The following is a 9634-nucleotide window of genomic DNA, read 5'->3' on the forward strand; positions in this document are numbered from 1 at the left end:
TTCTTATTCTTATTCTTATTCTTATTCTTATTCTTATTCTTATTCTTATTCTTATTCTTATTCTTATCCTTATTCTTATTCTTATTCTTATTCTTTTCCTTCTTCTTTTACCGCTTTTTCGACCCCTGTAGTGCCGCGGGTGTACACTGTGTCACATATATGGATATGGTCCTGTTTTACGGCCGGATGCCCTTTCTGGTGCCAACCCTATATGGACGGATGTAATCACTATTGCGTGCGTTTTGTGGTTGTTAGTAGTATGGTGAGTTGTCTGCATATGAAGATGAGAATGTTGGGACAAACACGAACACCCAGTCTCCGAACTAGAAGAGTAAATCAGAAGCTACTAAAATCATCGACCCGGCTGAAAATCGAACCTTGGACCCTCTGAACTGAAGGCCTCAATGCTGATCATTCAAAACAAAAGTAAGCAGGCCTATTTTCTTTGTTTTAATTTATTCACTTAATTACTGAACTGATGATTTTTTCGTTCCTTGTTCAATATCTACTAAGACTGTTTAGCGTATAGTTTAATATTTTGATTTTATTTAACTTCAAATCTCTAATGTTGGCAGCGAGACTAGCGGCAATGACTACGAAGGAACAGTTGTATACATTGAAGTGACTTAGAGAAGCCAGATCGTTCATTTGAGTTATGACAAGGAGAGAGGTAACTGAAGATCAAAGAAAGGAATTAATGGAGAAATCGTAACATTTGAAGACTGCGACGCTCATATTCACGATGCGATGAAAACTCCCTATAATATGATGAAGTATAAGAATAGTAGCTCAGCATAAATATGAATCTAAAGATTCATAGTATCAAATTTGAATTCTCCGAGCTTTAATTTGTTTGTCCATTGTTCGTAGTAACTTTCGTTGTCCGTTGTATATTATTACTTCCCCACTGAACACAGTTCTCCTTTCCTCATAACTCAGGCTTCTAGACAGATCTATCGATTCTTTGTCAGGTTTGCTGCCAATATACCGCCGTTCCAGTCTGCCAGTCAACTGAATGATTGGCTGGTTGTGGGGATCATAGGGCTAAAAGGTTCATCTTATATTAACCTAGAGACTTTCGAGTCGAGATGTAAAGTCTCTCCAAGAAAGGGAACGATCTCATGTATCACACTCCCATAATTTCAAAATCAACATCATAGAAGTATGTACCTCCAGAATGAAATGAAAGTGAGGCTCAATTTGAAAAATCCTACACTACGTTCTAAACTACAGTTTTATCCATCCGCCACGCAGTGAATATTGACCAATCCAATTTACTGCCCATGTCATTTTCAACCAATCAGGGTCGACTTACGACTGAAGTATTATGGAAATGAAATTATCACACCTGTTGGAAATTATCAATGTAAGTCGCAATTGTTTCTGATTTGTATACTGGCGCTTAGTATTTACAAGGCAGTGAATAAATCAAATATGGCGGCAATTACAAAGCGATTTATAACCTAACACGTAGTATTTACAAGGCCGTGAATAAATGAAATACGGCGGCAATTACAAAGAGAATTGTAACCCAACGCGTAGCTTTTACATGGCAGTGAATAAATCAAATATGGCAGCATTTACAAAGAGGTTTGTAACCTGACAAGTAGTATTTACAAGGCAGTGAATAAATAAAATATGATGGCAATTTCAAATAGATTTGTAACCTAACAGGTAGCATTTACAAGGCACGGAATAAATCAAGTATGTCAATAACTACAAGGAGATTTGTAACCAAATGCGTAGTACTTACAAGGCAGCGAATGAATCAAATATGGCGGAGGTTACAAAGAGGTTTGTAACCTGATGCGTACTATTTACAAGGCAGTGAATAAACTAAATATGATGGCAACTGCAAATAGATTTGTAACCTAGCACGTAATATTTACAAGGCAGTGAATAAACCAAATATGATGGCAACTGCAAATAGATTTGTAACCTAGCACGTAATATTTACAAGGCAGTGAATATATTAAATATATAATCAATTACAAGGAGATTTGTAACCTAATACGTAGTACTTACAAGGCAATGAATAAATAAAGTATGGCGGCATTTACAAAGAGATTTTCAACGTGACGCGTAGTATTTAAAAGGCAGTGAATAAATCAAATATGGCATCAACTATAAAGAGATTTTTAACCTAACGCATAGTATTTACAAGGCAGCAAATAAATAAAATATGGCGGCAATTACAAAAAAATATGTAACGTAACGCGTAGTATATACAAGATAGTGATTAAATAAAATATGGCACTAACTGCAAAGATGTTTGGACCGGGCGAGTTGGCCGTGCGCGTAGAAGAGCGCGGCTGTGAGTTTGCATCCGGGATATCGTGGGTTCGAATCCCACTGTCGGCAGCCCTGAAAATGGTTTTCCGTGGTTTCCCATTTTCACACCAGGCAAATGCTGGGGCCGTATCTTAATTAAGGCCACGGCCGCTTCCTTCCCATTCCTAGGCCTTTCCTATCCCATCGTCGCCATAAAACCTATCTGAGTCGGTGCGACGTAAAACCCGTAGCAAAAAAAATATATATATATTTGGAACCTAACCCGTAGTATCTGCAAGGCAGTGAATCATCAAAAATGGCGGAAATTACATAGAGATTTGCAAAGTTATGTGTAGTATTTACAATGCAGTGAATAAATCAAGTATGGCATTAATTAAAAAGAGATTTGTAACCTAATGCGTAGTACTTACAAGCCTGTGTATAAATAACATATAGCGACAATTACAAAGGGATTTGCAACGTAACGCGTAGATGTTACAAAGCTGTGAATAAATCAAATGTGGCATTAACTGAAAAGATATTTGTAACCTAACCCTTAGTATTTGCAAAGCAGTAAATCATCAAATATGGCAGAAATTACATAGGAATTTGCAACGTAATGGGTAGTATTTGCAAGGCAGTGAATACATCAAGTATGGCATCAATTAAAAAGAAATTTGTAACCTAATGTGTAGTACTTACAAGCCAGTGTATAAATCAAATGTGCGAAAATTACAAAGGGATTTGCAACGTAACGCGTAAATCTTACAAAGCAGTGAATAAATTAAATATGGCGGCAATTATAAAGAGATTTTCAACATAATTCATAGTATTTACAAGGTAGCGAATAATTCAAATATGGCATCAAGTACAAAGAGAGTTTTAACCTAACGCGTATTATTAACAAGGCAGTGAATAATAAAATACGGTGGCAATTACAAAATGATTTGCAACGTATTGCGTGGTATTTACAAGGCAGTGAATAACTCAAATATGGCGACAATGACGATTCCTGAGTCCAGTTAGTGGTGGGCGGATGGCATGGATAGTATGGTCGTTATTTCCATGTTCCTTCGAAGAATTTCTTTGCTCACTGTCGGAGGCAGACCTTCACATCACAAGGTACATAAATTTCTAGTTAAACATAAATTCTAACATGAAATCAAAATAGTCACAATTAAAGTTAATGTAGACTATCACAGGTCGTGTCCGATGATCGGGTATCTCGCTCCAATGGCGTGTTTTACCATACCATATAAACGTCCTTCTGATGAAGGAATAATTAGTTATTGATGAAGTGCGATTTACTTACGATTGCTTTGCGTCGCACCGACACAGGTAGGTTTTATGGTAACGATGGTGTAGGAAAGGGTTAGGAGTGGAAAGGAATCGGCCGTGGCCTTAATTAAGGTACAGCCCCAATGTGCGCCTGGTCTGAAAATGGGGAACCACAGAAAACCATCTTCAGGGCTGCCAACATTGGGTTTCGAACCTACTCTCTCTCAAATGCAAGCTCTCAGCTATGTGACCCAAACCACGTGGCCACTTGCTCGGTACTGATCAAGTAAAACAACCAGGCATAAATAATTTATATTTTATAAATATTTTAAGTGAACTCTTTACTTCCAAAACTAGCAGGCTATTAACAAAGGATAATATTCTTACTCAAGTCCGACTCATTGGCTGAATTGTCAGCGTTGAGGTCTTCGGTTCAGAGGGTCCCGCGTTCGATTACCGGTCGGGTCGGGGATTTTAATCGCCTCTGATTAATTCTTCCGGCCCGAGGACTGGGTGTTTGTGTTTGTCCCAACAATTTCCTCTTCATATTCAGACAACACAGAACACTACCAGCCACCACAGAAACACGCAATAGTGAGTACATCCCTCCATATAAGGTTGGCGTTAGGAAGGGCATCAGGCCGTAAAACAGGGTCAAAGCCACACGTGCGACACAATTCGCACCCGCAGGTGTGGGAAAAGCGGTAGAAAAAGAAATAAGAGAATAATCTTACTCAACACGTATTGTTCTTTGCAAACTACCAGGCTAGTGTCTAACAAACTGCATTAAAACAAACAGCACGTCCGTTACTTATTATTATTATTATTATTATTATTATTATTATTATTATTATTATTATTATTCTATTATTATTATTATTATTATTATTATTATTATTATTATTCAATTGCTTTTCCCACACATACGGGATCGTGGATGCGAACTGTGTCGCACATGTGGATTTGACCGTGTTTTACTGCCTGATGCCCTTCCTGACGCCAACCCTACGTGGAGGGATATAGTGCGTGTCTCTGTGGTAGTGTGGTGCTATGTCTGAATTTGTACAAGGATCTCCCTGATGATAGGCTTGGCCTATAGGAACCACCCTACGGAGATATTGGCTGAAACGCACGGCGTGTTAGTGTTGGGTGCTCAAGCCCGACAACACCGTCTCGTAAAGCCCATTTGAATTCACCGCGAAGCGATCTGATTGGCTAACTTCAGCAGCTGATAAAGTGATAATGGCGCTAGATATCGACGTAATTTTTTCAAATCACTTATCGCTATGACCAACGCCCTTACGCCATATACTTGGTGCACGTTGTTTCCGACTACCCTGTATTGCCATGAAAAACTCAAGTCTACACCTAACGTTCTTACGAGATACATGTTAATTTCATACATTAACATACATCCGGATCATAACAATAGTGATATTCAAAATTTGTTTACGAAAAGTCTCAAACTGCACATCACCTTTTATTTGACTAACAATTAATTATTTGTACACCTCAGAAGTAGTCTACTGATTTAAAAGTGTTTTTCACAAAAGAAATTTCGATGGTTTTAATGTTTTATTCAAGTACACAGGGCATTTGATCACGACGATAAATATACCCTTACAGGAAACAATAAAAGCATCAACGGCGAAACTTTATATATTATGTAAGCTATTCGTAACTCTTCATAGGATTTGAGTCTTATCATTTGCAAATAAAATGCTTTGCACGATCAAACAGACAGCTGAAACTCTCTCATACTTTTCTCAGGTGAGAGGAATTATTCAGTGCTTTAATCCTATTTACGGCCTTCGTGTTCCGTTAAAAGAAACGTATGGCAAATTCGAATTTTCAGTAATCTCCTTATGGAAAACAAGTGTTTGTAAAACCAAATCTTCCCCATCTGCAAGTTTTAACTTTTCGTCTTCTCACAAGAGACGTATACATGAGGCTTAGACTTATTTTCTCTTCAGTGCTGCATACATTTCCAAGACAAGTCTACTCTCCTTCAGATATCGGTCGAAATGCTGCAGACATGGCTACGAAGCCTTTGTGTTGTCACTATATGGAGTATGCCCATTCCCCATTAACATAACAAGACTCTGTATGCTACATACATATACTCCAGTTTGCATTCATAGAGACATAACAGCATGGTCACAGCTAAAAGTAACTCAAAGTGATAACTTTCTTAGCAGCTCTGTACATGTAATTGAAGAGCTTAGTTCCAAAGTGATGTAAATTCAAGAAATGCAATTCTTCAGAAATCTTTTTTTTATTTTCTTACAATTAAATTTTGATATGATTATGAATATAATATATTTTCATTCACTCCTTCTACACACATTTAGACACACTATTTTAAAATATATCTTATCAATGGAAATGATCATAATTATCTCATGTAAATTGCAGTTAGGACGTTTTTGAACTAAATCATTTATTGACATATGTTTTGAGTTACACTCGAGCTTGCACTCATAGAGACATAACAGCGTGGCCACAGCTAAAACTGATTCAAGGTGATTACTTAATGAACAGCTCTGTACATGTTATTGAAGTGCTTATTTCTAGAGTGACGTAAGTGACATGAAATTCAAAACTTCATATTTTTAAATGTTCTTATAATTAAATTTAGATATTATTATGAATATAATGTAGTTTCATTCCTTACTTCCATACACATCTTGCACAATGTTTAAAAGTATCTTATCAATGGAAATGGTCGTAATTATCTCATTTAAATTGGAGTTAGGACGTTTTGGAACTCAATTATTTATTTATATTTTGGGTGACATTCATGAACATTGAAATTGCTTAAACACAACAATCATCACCTAAATTTAAAATATGAATCATAAAAGAAGCACACCAGTTCGATGGCTTACTTCTAAAACCTCGTATCTCCCAATGCACTTCCTATCCATTTTCTGCCTTAGGACTGGTCACGCCTCCCAGCCACATATGTATGTACAGTCCATCAGAACAATTTTCGTTGCGTTCATTTTCCTATGCTGGTGAGTAAAGGAAAATGAACCTTAAATACTTTAAACTGTAGGAGTGCTTAAATTCGCCGTGAAAACAACATCCCTACAATACGGTATGATAAGTTTTCCTTTACAGGTTAGCACAGGAAAATGAACACTACGAAAAGTTTCTGATGGACTGCACATAAATATGTGTCTGCGAGGAGTGACTAGTCTTAAGGAATATAATGGGTAGGAAGAGCGTTGGGACTTTAGAAGTAAGCCGACGAGAAAATACATTTTAAAATAATGTTCAGAACATGCAGTACGTCGTCTTCAGTCATCGCCATCACTGTCACGTCAAGGCATTCTCGCTCTTCATAATGTATGTGCTGCGGGTTAGTATATCTCCAAAAATATTATCACATAGGAGGTTTTGTCCCGGCAACGACGATATGCTGAAAGCCGTGAAGAGTGGCTCGGACGGTTGAGGCGCTGGCCTTCTGACCTTGACTTGGCAGGTTCGATCCTGGCTCATTCCGGTAGAATTTGAAGGTGCTCAAATACGTCATCCCCATGACGGTAGATTTACTGGCACGTTAAAGAACTCCTACGGGACTAAATTCCGAAACCTCGGCATATACAAAAATCTTAAAAGTATTTAGCGGGACGTAAAGCCAAATAACATTATTATTATTATTATTATTATTATTATTATTATTATTATTATTATTATTATTATTATTATTATTATTATTATTATTATTATTATATCTTAATAAAGTGGCATTAAAGATTGATCTTTTGTTATGTCGACGTTATATAGAAGAATTTTTATGTCTTACTTTCTCCAGTTTTACTGAGTGATAAACTGTTCTTGTCTGGGCTTGAGAGACTACCATTTTTACCCCTCTTCAGTAATGCGTTAAAACAGACTACCAACTGGTATGTAAACAAGTTTAATGGCGACAATAACATCTCAATAAAACTGTCAGGGAAAATATACAAATAAAACAACTCTAAAACCCGACTAGGAAGTATCAAAGGGATTATAAAAATCAGGTCGAAAAAAGAATATATCACCCATGCGCAACTATAATTGTAGTCCAGTATCCCATTCTAAAAATTTTGCGCGGGTTTGTACACAAGGTTTTTGTTCTCCTTTATAATAATTGCGTGTAAAGAGTTACTAAGTAAGTAATACTTTGTCATCCTGTGAGTAATACTTTTGATCACGTTATAATTATTTTATTAATTGTAGTGCTTTTTTAATTCTATTTTGTGCCTTGATACCTATAAAATTCAAAGTGATGATGATGCTTGTTGTTTAAAGGGGCATAACATCGAGGTCATCGGCCTAATTCAAAGTGAGCTCTGGATACGAAGAAAAATAAAAACAAGGATAGTTCCTTGGTGTATGAAGAAGAAATAACAAATTGTCCTCTGTTTAGATTCCTGGTTTTAAAAACGTATTATTACACGAGCGTATAACTTGGGGTGGCACTTAGACAATAAAGATACTTTATAAAACAGTCTAGAACATGTTCACATAAACCTCGATCAAAAATTAAATCCCATTCGCAATCTCAACGAAATTCAGAATAAGACTAGCATTCTTGTTGATATAACAGCTGAAAGAGATCTTAATAAAAAGTAAGCAAATCTGCCGCAACACGCAATCTGGGCGACTGCCCTAAATGCATATCAGTATTGATTGATTGAAATGGAGTGTAAATTTCGCACTGTTGCGAATCTGACACATTCATTGTAAATAGTCCACCTGATTTCAACAATACTCCTCCAGCCAACCAATTTTTATTCAACTCTGCACTTATATCTAATCAAATCAGGACTAATTTTAATCTTAGTAAGACTGGAGAATGATAAATATTTTTTATAAATAGAGTTTTGATTTTATACTGTAAAATTCTTTCTTAAAGACCCATTCGCGTATACCGGAAGAGAGGCACGGAGGGAAGAAATTCCGAGAAGAATTTCTCCTGTATTCGTTCATACCTGTCGCAAACTCACCTGGGCAGCTGGAAGGCCAAAACCTTTCGGTAATTTTTATGTGAAGCGTTGGCCCAACCGAACAAAACTAATTAATCACATGTTAGCTCTTGCTCTGTTGCTTGAAGATGCTGAAAGAGAAGATCAAAGGCAAAATGGGAGATTTTGACCTCACTGCATTAATTTATCTAGAAATTGAATTGACAACTTTTCTAATTTTTCTATCGTTGTTGCGCTCAGAATATTAATTCAAGGTATATTTTCGAATAAGCATTGCTGAATTTCAATTGCTATTTCAATGGCATTGCTATATAACTTAGTACATTTGTCATAAAGAAAAGTATATTTTTCAGATAATTCAGTAAGTTTTCGCAATCCATTTTTAAGACCGACTGGTTCAAAAGTGTCTCAGGAAGCAAACACCGTGTGCGGCATGGACTCGACGCGATTGTGAAACATTCGAATACGTTACGAACGTTACCGAAATTAAATTCCAGTGAGAGAAACGGAAGAAATATTCTCGCCAAGCAACTTCCTTTTCTTCGGCGCAGCGCATTCTCCTCCAGTAGGTGTACGGCCCGCTACACACGGAGCTACTCATTACAAACGTGACTGGTTTGTAACCGGGATCGCAAAGTGGTTAGTAACTGAATAGTGACTCGGCTCCACACACGAAGCTACTGTACGGTGACGGATTCTGCCTAATTAGCCATTTGTAAAGTTTCGTGCGGACTCGCTAGATCGCTTAAAACTTTGCTAGAATGTCAACCACTGACTCAAGTAACGAAGAAGACATGATTGTGTTTCATTATTTCAGGAGAGAAAAACAGAAGAAGGTATTGGATTTACCCATATCTTGTAAAGAACATCCACTGCAGATTATTCATAGCAGCAAAGGAGCTCGAAAAAACGGATGTTAAATTTATTTATGTTTATTGTATGGCCAAACACAGTTATATGGACTTGGTGCAGCTTATTGCGCCTGCCATTCGACAGCGAAGGCACTTGATCACTGGGAACTGAGAAACTAAACTCGCTGGTGACTGGCTCCGCGAGTTACCTGAAACTGATCACAAACTAGTTACTAACAAATTACTAACTAGTAGCGC

The sequence above is a fragment of the Anabrus simplex genome, chromosome 1, assembly GCF_040414725.1.
Source record: "Anabrus simplex isolate iqAnaSimp1 chromosome 1, ASM4041472v1, whole genome shotgun sequence".
Taxonomy (NCBI): Eukaryota; Metazoa; Arthropoda; class Insecta; order Orthoptera; family Tettigoniidae; genus Anabrus; species Anabrus simplex.